This window comes from Xyrauchen texanus, chromosome 3, assembly GCF_025860055.1.
Source record: "Xyrauchen texanus isolate HMW12.3.18 chromosome 3, RBS_HiC_50CHRs, whole genome shotgun sequence".
Taxonomy (NCBI): domain Eukaryota; kingdom Metazoa; phylum Chordata; class Actinopteri; order Cypriniformes; family Catostomidae; genus Xyrauchen; species Xyrauchen texanus.
In genome coordinates this window covers 25,938,884-25,960,436 of record NC_068278.1, presented here as the reverse complement: position 1 = coordinate 25,960,436, position 21,553 = coordinate 25,938,884, and the positions used below count along the sequence as shown (strand labels likewise).

Here is a 21,553-nt window from a genome sequence, read left to right as displayed (position 1 = left end):
TCCGAGCATTCTGCTGGAGTCACAGCATTGTTCGACCATAAATACACTCCTCTTGCTGCCTTTAACACCCAACCGAACATTCATGCTTTGAGTTACTATTACAGATAACTGCTTCTCAAGACTTATCTGAGGTTGTGAACACATTTGTGTAGTCTCTAACCTATTCTTGTTGGGATATCTTTTGCAGATTTTTATAAAACCATTGGCCTTTATCTCATGCTATCTTTGCATTGCAATTATCCCGCCCTGTACCCAAAGACAGGAAGTCAGAACTTCCCTTGCAATGCAATCTATTCAGTCTCCACCTTATACATACCACAGGCTGGCTATTTTTGCACATTTGTTAGGCAACTCCTACTTGGAAATATTTGGGATGTTTTTGCCTTCATCTGTCTACTCCACTAACTCAAAATGCATTTACCTTTAACAGGCTCCAACACTAAATATCGTTCCAAGAATTCAAAACAACATTGCAATAATGTTACATAATTACAAAACAACAAAGCAGTCATTCATGAATCAAAAAGATAGAAGACCAATAAATGTTTAGGGTGCAATAAAAATTATTCTGATGTGAGTAATTTTTTTTAGTGACTGGAGTAAACTTGTTTTGCAGAGACTAATTGCCACCGTAAAGTCATGCTGTCCAGCTATCCAAACAAAATCCCATTCACATTTGTAAAAAAGGCTATATTCTGTTTTCCAGTAGTCTACACTTTTATATAGTCTCAGACTCAAAATGCAAATGCTTTTGCATGTCACCTGATATAAATACTACTTAACCCATAATCAGCTTGAACTCTCACAACAGCGACCCACATATGACCCTAAACTTCTGCTGGGCATCTAAAACTGGTTAGAACATTCTATTATAAGAGGCTAAAAGTACCAGCGGATCTTCCCAGGGCAACAGCTGTTGGCAACCTATGGGAGACAGAGCAACCTTGGCACAAAATATCCACAAGTGTAGTGTCCTTTACAGACATGTGACTTTCCATCTCTGGAAAATGGAAAGAGAACCGGAAGGAAGAGAAAGTACAGTATGTGGAATTCTAGCACTCTATTAAGACAGTTGCAGAATAGATGTTCTAACATGAATCAAGGCTTGGTATCTAAATAGCTGATACCCTGATCCTATTAAGCTGTCAATAAAAGGAGGAAAATGTACAGTTGAAATAATTAAGAGTACTGCTAAATAAATATTTAGATACTGGACATTGAGAATAATTACAAAGTGGTAGCCCACTAACCTTTGGGTAGTTGAGATTTAATACTTTTGGAATCCTCTATTTAAAACAGCATTTTGATAATTCTTTTATAGCTATTATGCATGCAGGTATGACCTCATGACCTCAAAACTACTTTGTACTTTTATTTATCACACTACAGGACCATTTAAAGTAAAAAAAACAAGGTGATTAAAAGGTGACATTTTTAAAAAACAAAACAACTCAAAGCAACTAAAGTATGCACTTTCCCTTCTGCATGCATATACATTTTACCTAATGTTGTTAAAAGACAAAAGCTGGACATGTTATGTCAACTACACATTTACATGCATAGATACAGACATAAACATATATGTGACTTGAACAGAAGTTCCCTGGAATACACTGCTGAGATACAAAAAGCTTTGGAAAGTGCAAAGATATCTTCAAAATGGCATTATATCATATTATTAGTACAGCATACTGGGAAGAGTGATAAACAATTCAATAATGCATTTATTTTGGTGCACAAAAGTGAATATCTAAATGAAACAAAAAGCAAGGGTTCATAGTAAAAACACTAGATAAAATACAAAGTGTGATTAGATCTAACAAGTATAAACTGCGATTTATGTTATTGCGTCTTTCTGGTGCTTGACAAATGTGGACAAATTTACATTTTCAGTCACGTCTCCTATAAAGTATATGTTTACATGAGCTAGTGGTTCAAAATAGCATCCCAAGACAAATCTTACATATAGCTGAAGGCTGGTGGGGTGTTTTGATAATGTTAGCTTGCTTGAAAGAATCAAGTATCCATAGGCAATTTTAACACATATAAAAAAACTAAATTAAGTGACAAATGTATCATAAAAACACATCATCCACAACCATCCCACAAACAGTGGTGAAAATACTCCAATGAATGCCTTGTACAGCTTTTGAGTAAGCAGTAATTTGGACAGTCTGTTAAACGTTTGGCCTAAACAGAGAATTTATGCTCTTCTGCTGGCCAATAAAACTTAGTCAACAATATGTTCTGTCCAACCATTTGGTCACCAGATGAGGTATACTGTAAGTTTGCCCAGTTAGTCACATTGATTAACTAGAGTTGGCCTATAGCGAAGCAATTTTAGATTTGTAACATTTAAGCTAATTATTTTCCTCATCCTAAAATGCGGTTGTATGAAACATTCTCTAACATAACTCTAACTGTATATGATGACATGTATCTTTAAAACCTTTTCCCCACTCTTAGATGACATTTGTACTTACTGGCCAAAGTTGAGCACAAGAAAAACATCAATATTTACTCTTTGCTGCTGCCAGACAAGACCTCGTTATCTCTCAATCCCCTGCCTGGCATCTCGGCAGGTCTCCAGTACTGGGTCCAGGAGCCTGATTTTTTTTTTTTTTTTTTTTTTTTTTTTATGAATACCCCCAGAGAAGACAAATAATGAGTATAAACACCATTTTTCCTCTTCCTTGACTCTCTGGCCCCACTGTAAATAAGCTGTAGAGCATGTGTAAATTTGGACTTGAAAAAAAAGGAAAGCTAAGACACATCCTCCCCTGCTCTATGCCAGGAATCTCGGACCTCACTCTGGAGATAAACACGCTCGACATAAAAAAATCTCCAGGGGTGCGTTGTCAGTTGTCAACAGCACACTGGATAACAAGAGGGAACACACAGGGAACTAAGGAAGCAGAAACATGGAACTGATTGTCCCCATGCCACATGCAAGACCAATCAATGTATTTAATGGCGTAAGTACACCTCAAACTCCTTTAGAAACTGACTGAGAATAATGAAGTGTTTGAGGATAGAGATCAGAGCAGAAGCTGGGGGGAAACGTAGTAACATCTGGTTCCTAGCACTTTAATTCAGCTTTGACATGTTGATAATTACTTTTTTTGTGTTCCAAGGGGAAAAGTCATATGAGTTTTGAACGGCATGATGGTGGGTAAATGATGACAGAATTTTAGTTTACTGTACGTAAAGCAAATGGTCTGCAGAAGGTTTGACTTGATTTGACTGAAAATGCATTTATATTTATACAAGCACTTTTATAACCATAAACATGCAGTTTAATTATCAGCAATACAAATAATTGGCAAAATAGACCTGACACTAATCATTCTAGTCAAATTACTAGACTAATTTTTAAAGGATTATCCCCTGGTCAATACAAGTTAACTTCAATCGACAGCATTTGAGGCATAGTTATGAATACCACAAAAATGTATTTTGACTTGCCCCTCCTTTTCTTAAAAAAAGAAAAAAGAAAGAAAAGAAAAAATATGGGTTTCAGTGAGGCATTTAAAATTGAAGTGAACGGGGCCAATCGGTAAATGTTAAAATACTCACTATTTTAACAGTATGGCCACAAGACGTAAACAAAATGTGTGTTAACATGATTTTAATGTGATCAAATCTGTGGCAGGGCAGGGCGGGGCGGGGTCGTGATCATACACACCCGGTCCCGTATTAGGCTAATTATGTCTCCGTGAGGGATAAAGGCTGACTGCAGGGGATCGTGCGGGAGAGAGAGATCGTTTACGGACATGTCCGTCATGTGTGTGTTTGTGTCTTCTTTTAAGTTTATCATTAAACTATTATTTATATTGAAAAGCCGGTTCCTGCCTCCTCCTTTCCATTGATCCCTTTACAATCACTTACTAACCTTTCCTGTGTAAAGTTATATTCAAATGTAATACTTTGCTGCCATGACAATATAATTTCAACAAACCCTAAAACCTAAAGCGACTAAAAATTACGAATTAAATAACTTTACAGCTCAAATAATACATTAGTTTTAGTAGAAGAATTAATGTAAGTGTTTTTATAAAATTATAAGCTTCACATTTCTGCCTTTTAAACCTTCCAAAAAATGGCCCCATTCACTTTCATTGTAAGTGCCTCACTGTAACCGCCATTTTTGCTTTTTTTTTTTTTTTTTTTTTTTAAAGAAAAGGAGGGATGCGTAAAGACGCTGACTACCACCCCTGAGTTGCGAGTTCGAATCCAGGGAGTGCTGAGTGACTCCAGCCAGGTCTCCTAAGCAACCAAATTGGCCTGGTTGTTAGGGATGGTAGAGTCACGTTGGGTTAACCTCCTCGCTTTTGATTACAATTTGCTTGGCACCCATTTGCCATTAATAAAGGTATGGGAAACTGTCTTCATGGTAGTGCAATGTACCCTTTTCACATATCTGGGTTTGGAATACGGTAGTAAAACGATAGATGGGTAAACTTATATAGTGTTGAATGGGAGACCACAGCAAATATAATTTTTGCTTACCCATTTGCTCCAACAGAAAATAAAAAAACTCCCAACACAATCGCAACTTTCCATAATGTTGTGATTATGGAAAGAAATAGAGAGCAGTGGATTACAGCAGTCAGAAGAGAGAAAGAGGCCAAATTTTCTGTTACTCCCTCAGCACCCCCCATTATTCTATTATTCATAATATTCTACAGAGTATAATGTTATAAATTTACACTAAATAATTTGAAATAACAATTATAAAAAACTTCTAGATTTATGTTGCTAAATAAGGCATAAATACGTCACCACAGTCTGTAAAAAGGGTCTATTACAGGCTGGATTTGCACAGCAAACACACAATCCATCATCCAAGACACATAATCAAACACAATGAGGGTAAGGCACACAGCACACACAAAGCCTCCGAGGAGTTTTCAAGCAATTACAATCCACTTTTTCAAAAGAGGAATTGATTGTATCTAAGAAAAACGTCTAGGTTACGTATGTAACCTCCGTTCCCCGATGGAGGGAACGAGACGTTGTGTCAGAGAAGCGACACTAGGGGTCTCTCTTGAGCACCGATATTCACCTCTGGACTATGAAAAAAGGCCAATGAGAGTTGGCAACCAGTATTTGCATGTCCCGCCCCCGGACATACGGGTATTTAAGCTGCGCAAATACGGGAGTTCATTCAGGATTTTTCTGAGGAGCCGGAAATGGTCCGGCCACAACAGTGGCTCGGCTCAGCGACGTGGCAGGGGAGACACAACGTCTCATTCCCTCCATAGGGGAACGGAGGTTACATACGTAACCCAGACGTTCCCCTTCTGTCGCTCTCTCCACGTTGTGTCAGAGAAGCGACACTAGGGGTCCACTTATAAAAGTGCCATGCGCTGAGCCGTGTACGTGAACTGCTGATACAGGAGCAAGCAGGTATTCTTGCGTGCAGGACAACCAACTGTATCAGGCTGCACGTACCCTGCCCCAATGCCCCATTTAAGCCATCAGGATTCCTTATCGTTACCCTGGAGGGGGGAACGGGCCAAGCCTGGCCGGGCCTCTTTTCTCTCTATGTTTCTCGCATAGAGCAACTAAGGCCGGGGCCCTTAAACGCATTGAGGGAAGGGGGTCTTAGCCCTTATTCAGGGCGGAGAAGACCCTAGCGGATGCCACGCCTACCCGACAGGGGAGGCAAGTTTAAGTGGCAAACCCATCAGAGGCCTGACTCAGGACCTATGTGGAAAAGTTGGTGCGGTGGTGGATCCAGCCTCATAGAGGGGGGAACATGCAGCACGGCAACCGAGGCAGCCGTGACTGCCTAAGGGAAACACGGGAGTCAGCTCGCCAGAGGGGACAGAACCGTGGCGTTACACACAGGGGGAGTCCGAAGGAGGCCTTACCTGTGAAGCACCTATACCAGTACAGGGTAGCTTGCGGTACCCACAGTGGCTTGGGTCGGCGAGTTCCTCCGCTGAACTGCGACCCACGAGGGCTAGGGAGGAATCGACCAGTGTCCCAAACCTGAGATCTCCTGGGAATGAAGGCGCACTCACCCGGCGATTCACCCGGTCAGATCGTGGGCGTGCTACCGAGTTCTACGGGCTCGGTACCTGAGAAAACACGGGACGATACTGACTCAACTCGGAGATTGTAGAATCTCGCAAGTGTTAGGTGTTGCCCAGCCCGCTGCTCTACAAATGTCTGCTAGGGCAGTGCCCCTAGCCAGTGCCCATGAGGACGCAACACTCCTGGTGGAGTGAGCTTGGACCCGCAAGGGGGGCACGGCCTGGGTGTGACAAGCCATGGGAAATCACGTCGATAACCCAGTGGGCGAGTCTCTGCTTGGAGACAGCGTTCCCTTTCTGCTGTCCCCCAAAGCAGACGAAGAGCTGCTCAGAGTGTCTGGTGCTCTGTGTGCAATCCAGATAAATACGTAAAGCACGTACTGGACACAGCAGTGAAAGGGCTGGGTCTGCCTCCTCCCGGGGCAGCGCTTGCAGGTTCACCACCTGATCCCTGAAGGGCGTGGTAGGAACCTTGGGCACATAGCCCGGTCGTGGTCTTAGGATCACGAAAGTATCTGCCGGACCGAACTCCAGGCAAGCGTCGCTAACAGAGAACGCATGCAGGTCCCCGACCCTCTTGATGGAAGCGAGTGCGATCAGCAGGGCAGTCTTGAGAGAGAGAGGGCCCTGGGTCCAACTGAATCAAGCGGCTCGAAGGGGGGGTCTCTGGAGTCCCGTAAGGACGACCGAGAGATCCCAGGAGGGGAACAGGTTAGGCCAGGAGGGAGTTATCCTCCGGGCACCTTTTAGGAACCTGACGATTAAGTCGTGCTTACCAAGAGACTTGCCGTCTACCGTGTCGTGGTGGGCCACGATAGCGGCGACATCCACCTTGAGGGTGGAGGGGGACAGCCTCCTCTCCAGCCTCTCCTGAAGAAACATGAGCACTGACCTAACTGCGCACTTCTGCGGGTCTTTGGCTCGGGAAGAACACCAGTCCGTGAACAGACGCCACTTTAGAGCGTAGAGATGCCTGGTAGAGGGGGCTCTGGCTTGATTGATTGTATCTATGACGGTCGGTGGTTTCTTGGGAGGCAAACAGGTCTACCTGAGCCTTGCCAAGCCGGTGCCAAATCAGCTGGACCGACTGGGGGTGGAGCCTCCACTCTCCGCCAGGCAAGCTTTGTCTTGACAGCGCGTCCGCTATCACATTGAGGTTGCCGGGGATGTGAGTGGCGCGCAGTGACTCCAGTCGCTGCTGACTCCAAAGGAGGAGACGATGGGCGAGCTGTGACATGTGGAAGGAGCGTACTCCGCCTTGGCGGTTTATGTAGGCTACGACCGTGGTGCTGTCTGTCCTGACTAGGACGTGTTTGTTCCGAATTAACGGAAGAAACTTCTGCAGGGCCAGAAAAACAGCCAGCAGCTCTAGGCAGTTGATGTGCCAGCGCAGCGGGCCTCGGTTCCACCGGCCTGCGGCTGCGCGCCCATTGCATACGGCGCCCCAACCCAATTTGGAAGCGTCGGTTGTGACCAGAACGCGTCGGGACACCTGCTGCAAGGGTACTCCTGCCCTTAGAAAGCAGAGGTCTGTCCAGGGTTTGAAGGTTTGGCGGCAGGCAGAGGTAACTTATGTTGTGCGTGCCGCGGCGCCATGCTCGTCTCGGGACTAGAGTCCGGAGCCAGTGCTGAAGTGGTCTCATATGCATCAACCCCAGCGGCGCGGCCACCGCGGAGGATGCCATATGGCCCAGGAGCTGTTGGAAACGTTTTAGCGGGACCATGGCGCCTGGCTTGAAGGAAGCGAGGCATTTCAGCACTGACTGAGCACGCTCATTGGAGAGATGTGCTGTCATTGGGACTGAGTCTAACTCCAGACCGAGAAAAGAGATGCTCTGGACTGGGGAGAGCTTGCTCTTTTCCCAGTTGACCTGAAACCCCAAACGGCTGAGGTGGCTGAGCACCTGGTCTCTGTGTGCGCATAGTAACTCTCGGGAGTGGGCCAGTATGAGCCAGTCGTCGAGGTAATTGAGTATGCGTATGCCGGTTTCTCGGAGCGGGGCAAGAGCTGCCTCTGCGACTTTCGTGAAGACGCGAGGGGACAGAGACAGGCCGAAGGGGAGGACTTTGTACTGATACGCCTGGCCGTCAAACGCGAACCTTAGGAAGGGTCGATGTCGAGGGCGAATTGAGACGTGGAAGTACGCGTCCTTCAGGTCTACCGCTCCAAACCAATCTAGATGCTGGACGCCAGATAGAATTTGTTTCTGGGTGAGCATTTTGAACGGGAGTTTGGACAAGGTCCGATTGAAAACTCACAGGTCCAAGATCGGTCGTAAGCCGCTGCCTTTCTTGGGTACAACGAAGTAAGGGCTGTAGAAACCCTTCTTCGTTTTGGTTGGAGGGACAGGCTCTATCGTGTCCTTTAATAGAAGGGAGGCGATTTCTTTGTGCAGGGAGTGGGCATGTTCGCTGTGTACTGCGGAAAAATTTACGCCCACGAAGGGGGGCGGAGACCTGGCAAACTGAATTGCGTAACCGAGTCGAATGGTCCGGTGCAGCCAGCGTGACAGGTTGGGCAGTGAAAACTCACCAAGGGGACAGGTTTTTTAGACGTACCCGGCGGGGCTCCGCAGCGGTGCGGAACAGAAAGCCGCAGGAGGACGCCCTCGGCGAGCAGACAGGGCATGGCCCCTGGCGGCAGGTTTGCGGCAGGGCAGGATGCTCTTTTTTTTTTTTTTTTTTTGCTTGAAAATAGCCTTCGTCTGTTTCTTCACCACTGAGGACTGCTGGGTGAAGTCGTCAAGTGGTGTCGCCGAATGGACGGAGCTGGGAGACGGGGGCGTTTGAGAAAGCGTGCTTTGTCTGCCTCCCGTACTGCCTGTCTATCGTTGCGTTTCTGGACCACGGAGTGGCCATCGCCTGTTTGAGTGCAGTTCCTGCAGCACGTCAAGAACAGGACCACCCAAGTGCAGATTTGAAGTGCCCTGGCCCGGTGGACTTGCAGGAGGGGGCCATGGCGTGCAGGGGGGAGCGGTCTGGGACCGTTCTACCACCGAGGGTTGCGAGAGCGGAGGAGCGAGGAAGCTGGGCTTGCTCAGCTCGTCATGCACATCCGGGAAGGAATCCGGGGGGGCGCGGCTGTGAGCGGAGCACATGCCCAAGGAACCAATTAAGCCCGGGGAAGCATAGCGGACCTTCTTGCGTCAGGCTCAGACTGGGCGGGGACCCGAAGGTGGCGGCCCAGGCGAGTTATCCGCATTCGGCGCCGCTGTTACGCTCTCCGATGCAGCGGTGATGTCATCATCCAATGCCGGGGAGCTCGAGGGACCGGACGGTAGGCTGTTAAGCGGACCGCACTAATCTCAAGCTCGGGGGAAGCAGGCAAGCGTGCCGGGGAGGCGGGAGGTTTTCGAGGGGATTTACCCGGCGAAAGCGTCCCGTTATTCTCCCCAGAGCCAAATGGCTCTCTCTCACTACAAGAGAAAGCAGAGATCGCAACGCTGCCGCGGTTATGTTCTCACACTGAAAACATAACCCATTGGAGAGAATGCTCATCCCGAGCTCGGACGGAAACAAGCAAGCGTGCCGGGGAGGCGGGGGGTTTCGAGGGGGTTCGCCCAGCGAAACGGAGCCAGTCACTGTCCCCAGATCGCTTTCATCGCCCGCGGCGCCTGCCTCAATCCCGTAGGAAGGAGGCGAGGCGCGGGGGGCGGCTGAAGTGGCTTTTTCTCACTACAAGAAAAAGCCTACGACCGCAATGCTGTCATGGCTATGTTCTCGTACTGAAAACATAGACCATTCATAAAAACGCTACCTGCGTGTGATCGCAACCCAGGAATGCAAGGCAGTTTTTATGGCCCTCAGAGGTGGGGAGAATCAACGCATCCAGAAACTACACAAAAAGACGCGTCCTGAGAAGGACGTTCAACGCCGCTGTGTTTTGCTCTTTTAGAATAACTCTTTCGAATTGTCTGCGCTGTCGAAGCGCCCAGGGGCAAGAATGCACAGCCGTGCACGAATGAGAAAGCCGCTGTTGTGCGCCGTCAGATCCAACAGCATGCAGAGCGTCAGAGGATTAAACAGGAACTTGGTGTGTAACTCGCAGCAGACTGCATGCACGACCATCGGCTCTGAAGAATTTTTCTGAATGAACTCCCATATTTGCGCCGCTTAAATACCCGTATGTCCGGGGGCGGGACATGCAAATACTGGTTGCCAACTCTCATTGGCCTTTTTTCATAGTCCAGAGGTGAATATCGGCACTCGAGAGACCCCTAGTGTCGCTTCTCTGACACAACGTGGAGAGAGCGACAGTAGGGGAACTTTAATTTTGGCCGGATAATCAGCCCAATAAGTAAAATGACAAACCAGTTCAAAATAGTTCTAAAATATTATATAAAACACAATTAAACTTCAAAGGCAAAAATATATATTTTTTTACTACATTTATGTTTATTCAATTTTATCCAAGCGACTCACAAATGAGAATAACACAAGCAGAAGTAATTAACTCAAGCAAAAAACAAACAAACAAAAAACAATACAAGCTGTGCTACCAAATTCCAATTGAATACTTGAATGGTAAATTGCTACAATGCAGTGTACTACAGTACTATACCAGCTAGTTTGTCACTTCTCTAATAACACAGAAGAAGAGGAAAACCATACCCTCTGTTAAAGTCTCTGGGAGTTGTTTTCTGTTGTAATATGCAGGTAAACGCAATCCTATCTCACAGGAAATCATTACATATTTAATCTTCTCAGCATAGGCTCCCATGATAAGTCGATTTTTAAATGAGTAAAAACATTTCAGGATTGCAGTAAACTATAATTTTAGCACTCTGCTTGTGTGGTCATACAGGGGTTCCAGACCTGTGAAAAAGTATTGGAATGCCTGGTGTACAAAGTCTAACCCATAACACTTCTGTTAATCATATCATCATAACAGCTGGGTTCATCTAGTAGTGACACAACAAACACTTCATAAAATACTGAGAAAATGCAAATCCTCTCTTCACACAATAATTCTGATCGAGGTAGGTGGCCTCCATATAAGCTGTTTGGTTCAACATTTACTGAAATTACAAGGACAAACTGTTGAAAAACACACATGATTACTCAATAACTACTGAACCAACAAACTAAGAATTTCTGTGTTCTGTAATCTTGGACACAGTGTATTTACAGAGTATTAAATTATGAAATTTGTGAACCTCTAAATAAAAGTTTAAAGAAAGGTTTTTCAGGAAAGACTAAAGGTCTTAATGGGTAAGCAGCACATTGACATGATTATTTCCAAATGTCCTGTCCAGATCAAGAATAGTTGGGCTAGGAGATGTCAACCTTTCAATGGTCTGATAGGGTGAGGGACGGACACCGTATATTAACCTCCTAGACCTGAGCGTGACTGTTGTGTCCATTTTCCATTTCCCTTTTTGATTTGAAACAAGTAGCACCTAAATATGCAAAAATATGTTTTTTTCTAGAGAAAATAGTTGTCCACATATGTAGACAGTGGGACTAAGTTGTGAAATTGTAAATAATATCAAGCAATGGTTGGACATTTTGGTTGGATTTTAATAGTGAATGAACTTAGCTGCCCAGAGAGCTATAGGATGATCCCATGCTCCCTATTTAGTAAATGACTTAACCTCTAGTGTTCTTCCTGTCTGCACTGGTCTCAAAACAGTTCGAAATGCTACTTTTTTTCATCCTATCTCCACGTATAAAGCCTCTGAAAGCAACATTTTTCAGCTTTTGGGTGAACCCATTTATTCTCAATGTGAAAATGCACAGTGAATCTAGGAATGCATTTACTAAAGTTAATGAATAGAACCATATTGTACAGTGATAACAAAATAAAATATAAACAAATCTATATTAAAATTAAGGGAAATAACCCACAGATGTGTTAATGTTGAAAGTTATTCATGTTTTTTCTACTTTTGAGGGAAAAATGTCCCAAAATCCGTTTATGTGGACATCGTATTTATCAGCGTACCGGCGCACAAATATTTTATGAATTTTTATAGTGGAATATCAAACGAAACTCTTTAGAGATGCTACTCTTTACACCCAAACAGGTTTCAATAAAAAAAACTTAAAGACATTTCTTACCAGAGACACTTTTTTTGGCTCTGTGCCCATTGAAGCACTTCATGGAAATCGACATCATGTTGTTGTGTCATGTGACTCGGTGTGCCAAAACTTTTACTCTTAAATGACAGTCTAGTGTGTTGTGAACAGTCTTCAGTCAGAAATTCATTTAAATTATGCATTGCGTATAGCGAAGCCAAATTACAATGTCCACGCATGTGGAGGTGGGGTCGCACGAGGTTAAAGGGATTCACCTTTCAAATTTCTGTCATCCTTTTATCACCCTCATGTTGTTCCAAATCAACATTACTTTTTTATTTCAGTGAAAACAAAAGAAGATGCTAGGCAGAATGTTAGCCTCAGTCACCATTTACTTTCATAGCATCTTTTTTCCCCCTTTCCATACAATGAAAGTGAATGAGCAAGAACTCAATGCATTTGTCACTTGGGTACCATGCAGAAATTTGAACCTGATGTACCAGAGAAGAGACTCACAAGTTAATGTTCTTTAAATTAAGCAAAGCTGTGTGTTTTAAAGCCCATCCATGTTTTTGTTCTTTAGAGGTGCACAGGTCAAGTGTTATCCTAGTAGATCATGCACACAACAATTGTTCCACATCTGGTTCGAAACCACTTTCTTGAAATAAAGGAAAAATCCTAATTTTATTCATTTTTAGGAGGGGAAAGTGCAGTACAAATAAACACTTGGAGCAAAGGTCACTTACCTCAGCATGTGGCCACCACAGTGAAATTCCACTGACCTACATCTGTCTACAGTGAAATACAATAGCAGTCCCTTTTGTCTTATAAAATGCCACAGCGGTAGGAAAAGACAGCAGAGTTATAGTGGAGAAGACACTTATTAAGAACCAAGTAAAGGAGAGTTGCCTTTGTTTCTCTCTCTGTTTACTTTCTCCACTGAAATATGGTATTCTTGTTATTAAGAGAGAATAAGGGAGGTGCTGGAATCAAAAGATTTAGATAGTTTCCCCTTTGTCTTTCCTTCTAAACTAAGTTGAGTGCCAACATCTGGTTCCAATAAAACTGCACCACATTGTACCATAAGATGAAAAATGAACGTCTTGAACTGAATCATACACAGCATAATTTTTTGAAATGGTAATTCAAGTTTTTAAATGGTTAAACTCAGTGTTGGCTCTTTGTCCTTGGTAAAGTCGTTTACACATATTTCAGCAGAAGCACATTTCCCTTTTTCAGTGATTGAATGAATGTGTCCATGTCCAATGTGAGGGACAAAGACATTTTGCACCAATGTTTCTAATAACTTCAGGTTTCAAGTTTTTAAACTTTTGGAAGTAAACTCACTATAAAAGTGTTACACTTTCAACATTACCAGCTTTGTGTGAGGAAAAGGAATGTATTTACTGTGGCATTTCCTCTTCTAAAATTACTATGGGGGATGGTGGAGCAATAGGGAAAGGTATAAACTTTAGGTCTTACAGTTTAAGTCAGTGAAATCTTTCTCATTTTCTTCAGTTGTCTTCTCACTCTCACTCTACTCTAGCAGTTCTCACACTTGACATCTTTCCATTTCCACATCATGCTCTGCCATTAAGATCAACCAGGACTTAATGACATACATTCCCTTGAACTAAAAACATACCTGGGACCAAAAGTAAACTGAGTCACCAAGGCTCATGTGCCCTTTAAAACAGCACAGCTGAAGCCCTATGTCCTTTTTGTCCCACTAATGCACCATATTATTTAAGGTTGTTACACACATAAGACCTGAAATAGTCTCCTGTGGTTCTGCTGAAAAACTGAATTTGTGGAGTACAATGTTCCAGATGATGCACCTCGAATGGCAAAATACAAAAGCTAATGTCCATGACTGCCAAAAGGTTACAAAATTCAAATTGGACAGTAAACATTTAAGAAATCTAGTCGAACTTCAGACTATGAAGATATGGTGCTCTGAGCAGTCCTGGGTCCCTTCAAACTGATAATGTCAAAACCTTCAAAAATCCTGAGTAAGATTATTAAGTAACACCCAATGCTATTGCAAGACTTGCTTTATGCAATAGGGCAGACCGAGTACATTATGCAGTTGAAATGATTTTGTTAAGTAGGTTTATGATTGTAAATGTGCATTTTTGCTTGTTTGCATATGTGTGAATGTCACAGGATGCCTTGTATTAGGGTTAGGAAAACCGAGAGAGGAGTTCCAGCTGATGTGTTAGAATTGCTACGTAAGCAAGGAAGCATTAGATGCAAGCATTCAATCACAGAGTATAAAATGTGTCAGTATATTTCACTTAACTGAAGGCCTAATATCTAATTTAGAACATTACAAATTAGTGTTACAACCGTTCCAGGCACAAGGACAGTTGTAATGCTCCTTGTTGTCACACTAATTATGGAAAAAAAGGAAATATGTATATGTTTTTGACATTTATTTTGTTAGTAGACAAATAAAGGCATGATTATAGGGGTCAGTATTTATGCAGTACAGCAAAAAAGCAAAAAGTGTTACAACTGCTCTAGGCCTTTCCTACTAGATTGCTATATGCTACCCATATAGCCTTTTACTCTTTTGTCATAATGAACTCTTTTCGTAGAAGATTGGTGATGAATGCAAACATCTGTGAATTTAGATCAGACCACCAGCCTGTTACTGTCAATTTTCCACACTGATTTCAAAGGGAACCGTTTCTTATCAACAGGTTCTATTTACATACTCTAAATACTGAGATCTGAGATTGGACTACACAAACATAAAATGTAAAGATCTGTGAAACTAGATCAGGAATACCTGTAAATGTCTGAAAAGGCAAGAATATATGGACGACAGAAATGCCGGTAAATGCACATATTTCAGCTCATCTTAAATCGAAAATTCAACAACATGCAACATGTAACCTAACCTACTGTATAAAACCTTCAAACCCATCGCACATCTGCCAGCTGTGGGGATATTTTGAGTTTAGATTCGGGAAATCTGTAAATACCTAAACGGCATTGCGAAAGATACAGTCAACATAACGGACCTAACAACGAGCTCCTAAAAAGAAACATACCAGAGTTGTTTTTTTGTTTTTTTTAATAAATCCTCAACCTCTTTTTTTTTTCTCCAGTTCGTTTATCAGTTTGTTGAAATTCATTTTACCGCACGAGACATGTATTTCAATGGTCGGTGGAGATAGCTACCAAATGTTCTGACGACTGAAATTCGGGCTACATTTAATTAATGGGAAAATGTTACACTCACCTTCAGATAGCATATATGTAGCGGAACCTGGACCGTGCATAGCCTACTCCTGAGCCTTTTGCCGAACGAGCAGAGAGAAAAAAGCCGAGATAGAGTCGACGCGTCACCGGTATTATTCCCGGTATGTGTGTTTGAGGTGTTGGCAATAAAGGCTGTTATTCCCTGGATGTATGTAAAAGAGCTTGACTGTATATGGTCTTCTACCCGGGATGGTGGCAGCTTTGCTGCGCAGTGCGCTCTGATGTTACTGCAGATTCGGTAACTCCCCCTCAAAGTGAAATTTGAACCCTCTGAGGACCAGACTATGATGCTCTCTTGCGTCTTCTCGACATTCCCTGACGCATCATCATTCAATGAATGTTGCATTGCACCAATTTCTCAGAAGGCTAATTCATAGTTCGCTTTATTGCGTTATGCATTTGTCATAATTTATGCTGATTCCCTCTAGCTCCGATCATTATAATATTTTTTGCTCGTTTGAGCACTTTTTCTATGTGACAAATCGTCGCAATCGTACCAAGACATGACCACATAACCTTCCACTGCTGTTTCCAGTCACAGAAATTAGGAAATTCTTACCATCAACAAGTTATAGCTACATTGCACAATTTCACAGTTTGAATTGTTTGAGCCTTCTCAAACAAGAAAATGCTACATTCTCTTGATTTTAAGTATTATATATCTTGGATTTGTGGATCATTTGTAGCCAATGCTTTAGATTAACTCAGCATGTGCATGTGTGTGTGTGAGAGAGAGGCAGTTTGTTTTTTCAGTATTCCATTTGATTGACGATGAAAGTTAAATCTACATTATTGTTAGTCCAGGTTTTGCTGTAGGCCTATGCAGTTTGAGAGAACATTGTTTGAAACCATGATATTGGAAACACTGTGGGGAATGTAGATTAATTTAATCCTTATGCTGAGTTGTTCATTTTGTTCGTTATTTGTTTTGCTGTATTTAAATTTCATGTTATTTTTTTTACTCCCTCATCTCATAAAACCTCAGGCCAGGGAACTTCTACAATCATGGCCCTAAAGAGGGCACTGCTGCTGCTTCTGCTGGAGGGAATGTTTTCTGTTCCCTGACGTCAGTTTTTAGAATGAACAACATGTACCTCACTGAAAATAAATGCTAGTTTATGGTTACAGCATCAGTACTTCCTTTGGCAGTTCATGATCCTTGCACAGTATTTGAACAGACTCCAGTCAGTCAGGACAAAAATATTGTTTTGACAACTATATTAAATACTGAATTTTAAACGACTTAACCCTTAAATGTACGGAATTTACCAAACAAATCTTACATATTCAGGTCTTTAGAGACCCGTCACGTATCTATCAAAACTGGACCTACAAAATGCCCAGATAGTTTAACAATTTCAAAATATCTTCAATACAAAATAATAAAATAATATATATTTTGATGTTTTATTTTCCATATATCAAAGAGATAAATCAATAAATCAGGACAAATCTAGAACAGAATTCCTTAATTTCACACTAAAATTTAATGAGATGCAACTGGCTGTCAAGCACAAATTGAGACACACTCAACACATAATCTACGCATAAGATACATTTCAATATTTTCTCAGGCACTGAATAACAAGTCAAGTCAATTTGATTTGTATAGCGCCTTTCACAACACACATCATTTCAAATCAGCTTTACAGAAGATCAGGCATTAACAGACGATAAAACTGTAATGTCTACAATGTCGATGAGTCAACATTGTGTAATTAGTTAAAATATGATTGTTATACGTGTATAAAAATAAGTAATTAAATAATAATTGTATTAATAACCTCAATGAGCAAGCCGAAGGCGACTGTGGCAAGGAACACAAAACTCCATAAGATGTTGGTTAATGGGAGAAAAATAACCTTTGGAGAAACCAGACTCACTGTGGGGGCCGTTCCTCTCTGGCTAACATCATGAATGTAATGTCAATATTACATATGTATAGTGCATGTCATGGTTTAAAATTAGTAAACTATAAATTAATAACACAATAATAACACAATTTACATAATTTCAAAACTACACCAAAATGACAATAGTCATATCATTCTGTTCATGTGTTGTATTTGCTATAGTTTACTTTCATGTTATTTTTTCAAATAGCAATGTTAAATGTAAATAATGTCATGTAAAATATGTACTGTATGATTTGTATATGCATATGGAATAATGATAATTCACTTGTTGCTCAGAAAATCAACGTAATATAGTATTTACTGTAGCATCTGGACCAATCAGACAAACAATTATTCATTATTTAATGAATAAACCAACAGATATCTCAAGGCTGTAACAAGCAAAGGTCCAAATAGGCCCAAGCCGACTCCGTTATGTTTGCTTCCCCACTGATCATTATCAAGCCTTAACACTGTCTTTGCTGCTACTGGACCAGCAAAGAGTGGACCCCCAGTGACATTCCAAGCAAGGGAAGTTATCTGCTGCATGCCAGAGCAATCTTTCCCCCATAAGAAATGGACTCAAAGCCCAGAATGACAGACATTTCTTCATTAAATTATAGACAAACTGTCTATAATTTCACATGTGTATCCCCAGGACATTGTGTATAGGATCATTACTGTCTTATAAAGTGTTTTTGTTTTGTACTGTATAATGTTTTATGCATGACTTATGACAGGACTACCAGCTAATGTAAAATTATTTAGTATCATGTTCCTACCAAATTAATCCTTGTGTGACATCCTGCACAATGGTATATATGTATAATTTTGACAGCATGCATTGTATGCTTGCTATATTAATCAGAGCATAAAGGGGCTTAAACTAACCCCAATCATACAAATGAGTCAGCTTCCAAACAAAGGAATGTTGTCCGCTTGGAAATTGCACCTTTCTCATTGGTCAAGCCAGACTCGAGAGGAGGGACCTCCAGCAGAAGTTAAAAGACATGTCCCACCTCTTACTGTCTCTCTTTTCCCTTGGCTCTTTCCCCTGACTCTCTGCTGCTGTTCGTGTGGGACCGGGACAATCCGGTCCGAGGCCGGCAGGCCTCAACACCTCAAGCCATGTACAACACCATCGACCAAATGAACCATCAAGCCATGGCTGGACTGGTAATCTGGCATACAGGGCATTTTCCCAGTGGGCCAACGCAATTTGGGGCCGATCAGGGATGGACTGGCCATCGGGAGAACTGCGAAACGGGCCGAATGGGAACGGAACGGGACAGCGAACACCCTTTGTAACAAAGGTGCTTTTAAATTAAGAAATGGATGGTTCCCTCAGATGGCTAAGTGACTCTTTTCATAACTTAATTCCCCTTAGTCTGTTCCGATTTAATGTAATTTTTCCCTTTCCCATGTATGAGTGATTTGTGTGTATGTCTTTGTTTAGATTAGTTATGTGTAATTATTTTAGTTAAATAATCTTTTGTGTACATTCTTGCGAGTTGATTCTGGTCTGCTTGTAAATGAATGTAAATTTAACGATTCGAGCTCAGCTTCATGCTAAGGAAGAGTTATTTTTGTGTGGTCATGGAAAATATCCTTTCTGAGAATTGATAGATGATCAATACTGAGTGTTCGCTGGACGAACAGATAAATTGATAGTAATGTTAATTCAGCTACCTCAAGTTAATTCTATTAACCGATCCAAATGTTCATAATGAATTATAACGAGTTAAGATTAATTATTCATGTTTTCCTTTTAAAGATATTTTGACCGTGGTATATTTTGACAAATAATCTCACCCATGTTTCTAAAAGATTTCACTTCAAAGCTATACCTATATGTGTAATATTATTGTCAATAAGCCATGAGAATAATATTACTCCAATAAGATAAATAATCATAATTCTCTTATTAAAGCTAATTCCCTACTGTAGAAATTGTGATCTGATACAACGAGACTTTGTATTATGATTTTAATGGTGTAGAATTTTATTCAGACAAATAATCTAGTTATTTGTCATTTATCTAAATTATAACCGTTGTCAAGCGCGACTGATTCCATTATAAATTTCCTTACATAGTAATGTAGAAATCACACATGCTGTTTCCCTTACAAATAATGGTAATGTACACATGCTGACGTCCATAGGCATCGATTAAACTGTTAGTGTTGACCCAGATCACCAATCACTGGTGTTGGTTGCTATGGCTACAAAGTCCTAAACAGACCCTTCCGGTGCAATTTACCACGCATGGGCAACCTGCTGACGCCATATTGTAAAGGCAGTACAGCTAAGATAATAACATAACACAACACTACTAAATCAACAAGTTAGCGAACTTTCATTGAAACCCCTAAATACGCTACATTACTGTATTTGTATGAATCAGTGGTGCGTTGTCCGTATAACCTGTGAATGGCATACCCGAGCCATTCCAGAGAATGAGTGTGAGGATTTACTTATTAATATTAACATTAATATAAATTTGTCATTTGAGGTGTAATAAAGATTTTTACATAATAAAATATTGGAAATATGTACATTACGTCACTGTCCTCAAATTATTCTACTGCCAAACAATGGCAGCTACCATACGACTCAGTACACTTGAAATTGCGTGCTTATGCATTTCCACACAACCTTGTTGAAACCTCTCTAAAATAATGCCAATATTCTAATATTGGCTATGGCGTTTGAGCCCTGTCCGCTATAAAAACAGACGCACAAACACCAGTCCTCAGAATTTTCTTCCTTCAAGACAGCAATTCAACAGTCATCTAAGCCCTCTACTGCTTCGCCGTCGACTACACGTGTCAGCGGGCGGAATCTTCATGGCAACGAGAAGACTCTCCGCTCCCCTGCAGAGCTCCAGCGAACATCACTCTGCCTTGCTGCTTGATGCTTGGCTGATGAACGGGCCGCTTCAGCATCCTGATTCCCCACAACGCTTCGGCAGGTGTTGTGTATCCTTACAAAGCAATTGTTTATTGTATTTTTTGGTGAAATATAAATATATTTCTTATGTGTTCGCGTCTTTTTAAATGTCGTTGTGTAAGTGTTCCATAAGGATGAATTTGAGGTGGTCCACATGCCAGAACACCGGCACACACCCCGCGAGCCCCTCAATCTCCTTTGAGACATTTTATGCCAAAATGGAGCAGCACTTCATCGCAACCGGTTCGGTCCAGCGCTCGGCTAAAAACCCCACACCAGCTGCCTCAGCGCCGCCAATTGTCGTCACTGAGCCGCTGGGAAAACCATACAAGCCCTGACCCAAACGAAAGCAGCTGCCTCAGCGGAAGCCCGCGGAGAAGGGAAAATCCTGACACACAATACTGTTCCCCTCTTCCCCACTGCTGTTTGTCGGGAAAGGAATATTGTTGTTCAAAATGTTGTTTTCAGTGTCTCACATTAATCACAACTGCTTCCCAATGGAGAGCGACACATTATATCATGTATGAACACACACAGATTGTAAAAGAAGAGAACAGCGCTCGCACGAGACGCTCACTGTTTTTTAAAAAAGGGCTTCCCCACTTCAAAGCCCACCATTTCCCAATGGTGAGCGGCACATAATATCTTGTAATGAATTACAGAGTGCGTTGCACATGCATGAGACGTTCACACTTTTCAATAAAGGGCTTTCCAACTTCAAAGCCTCACATTACACAGAACCGCTTCCCAACTGTGAGCGGCACATTTTATCATGTTATGAACATACAAAATTGCCCTCTGTCCCATTAGGCGGATGGATGTGTGATGAGCTCTAGGTGCAAAAAACAATCGGACATGGTTATGCCATCCAATTTGCAAGTCGGCCGCCGTGTTCTATCTTCCACTGTTCCGTCCAAAGATGCGCCAGTGTTACGAGCCGAAATACACAATCTTCTCGCAAACAACCGCGATAGAGGTTGTTTCATATTAATTAATAAGCTTGCTGTTCCGCTGCGCATATGCATGACAAATACTCATGGACATGTCAGAGCTGGCGTTTACAACAATCTATCACAATCTGTGGTCTGACCACACGATATGCCGGTGTTGCGTGCATGGACTGCGACAAACACAGAAGGATTTACAGCTGTTAATTCCTCGTTCTGCAGAAGGACGGCATGCTTCGGCCAATTCTAGTTCCAAGACGCTTGAATTGCGTGCTCACGACGCGCCCATTCAAAATGTTAACTCAGAAACATATCATAACAACAACATATCTTGTAAGGGGCAGTGGTGGCTCAGTGGTTGAGGCTCTGGGTTACTGACCAGAAGGATGGGGGTTCAAGCCCCAGCACCACCAAGATGCCACTGTTGGGCCCT

At 42.3% G+C, this 21,553-nt stretch overlaps 1 protein-coding gene across 3 annotated transcripts in view; it reads right to left on the bottom strand.

Moving 5' to 3' along the window:
* Positions 1-19,766, bottom strand: part of LOC127622787 (disabled homolog 2-like) — a 55,589-nt gene extending 35,823 nt beyond the window's left edge. Inside the window, exon 1 of one of the 3 annotated variants that reach the window (XM_052096878.1) lies at positions 15,310-19,766. The gene's annotated coding sequence lies outside the window, so the exon portion shown is untranslated. Of the gene's footprint in view, positions 1-10,652; positions 10,838-12,805; positions 12,996-15,309 lie in introns of those variants that run through there. The other 2 variants (XM_052096887.1, XM_052096884.1) reach the window with 2 other exon arrangements.
* Positions 19,767-21,553: the final 1,787 nt, after the last annotated feature.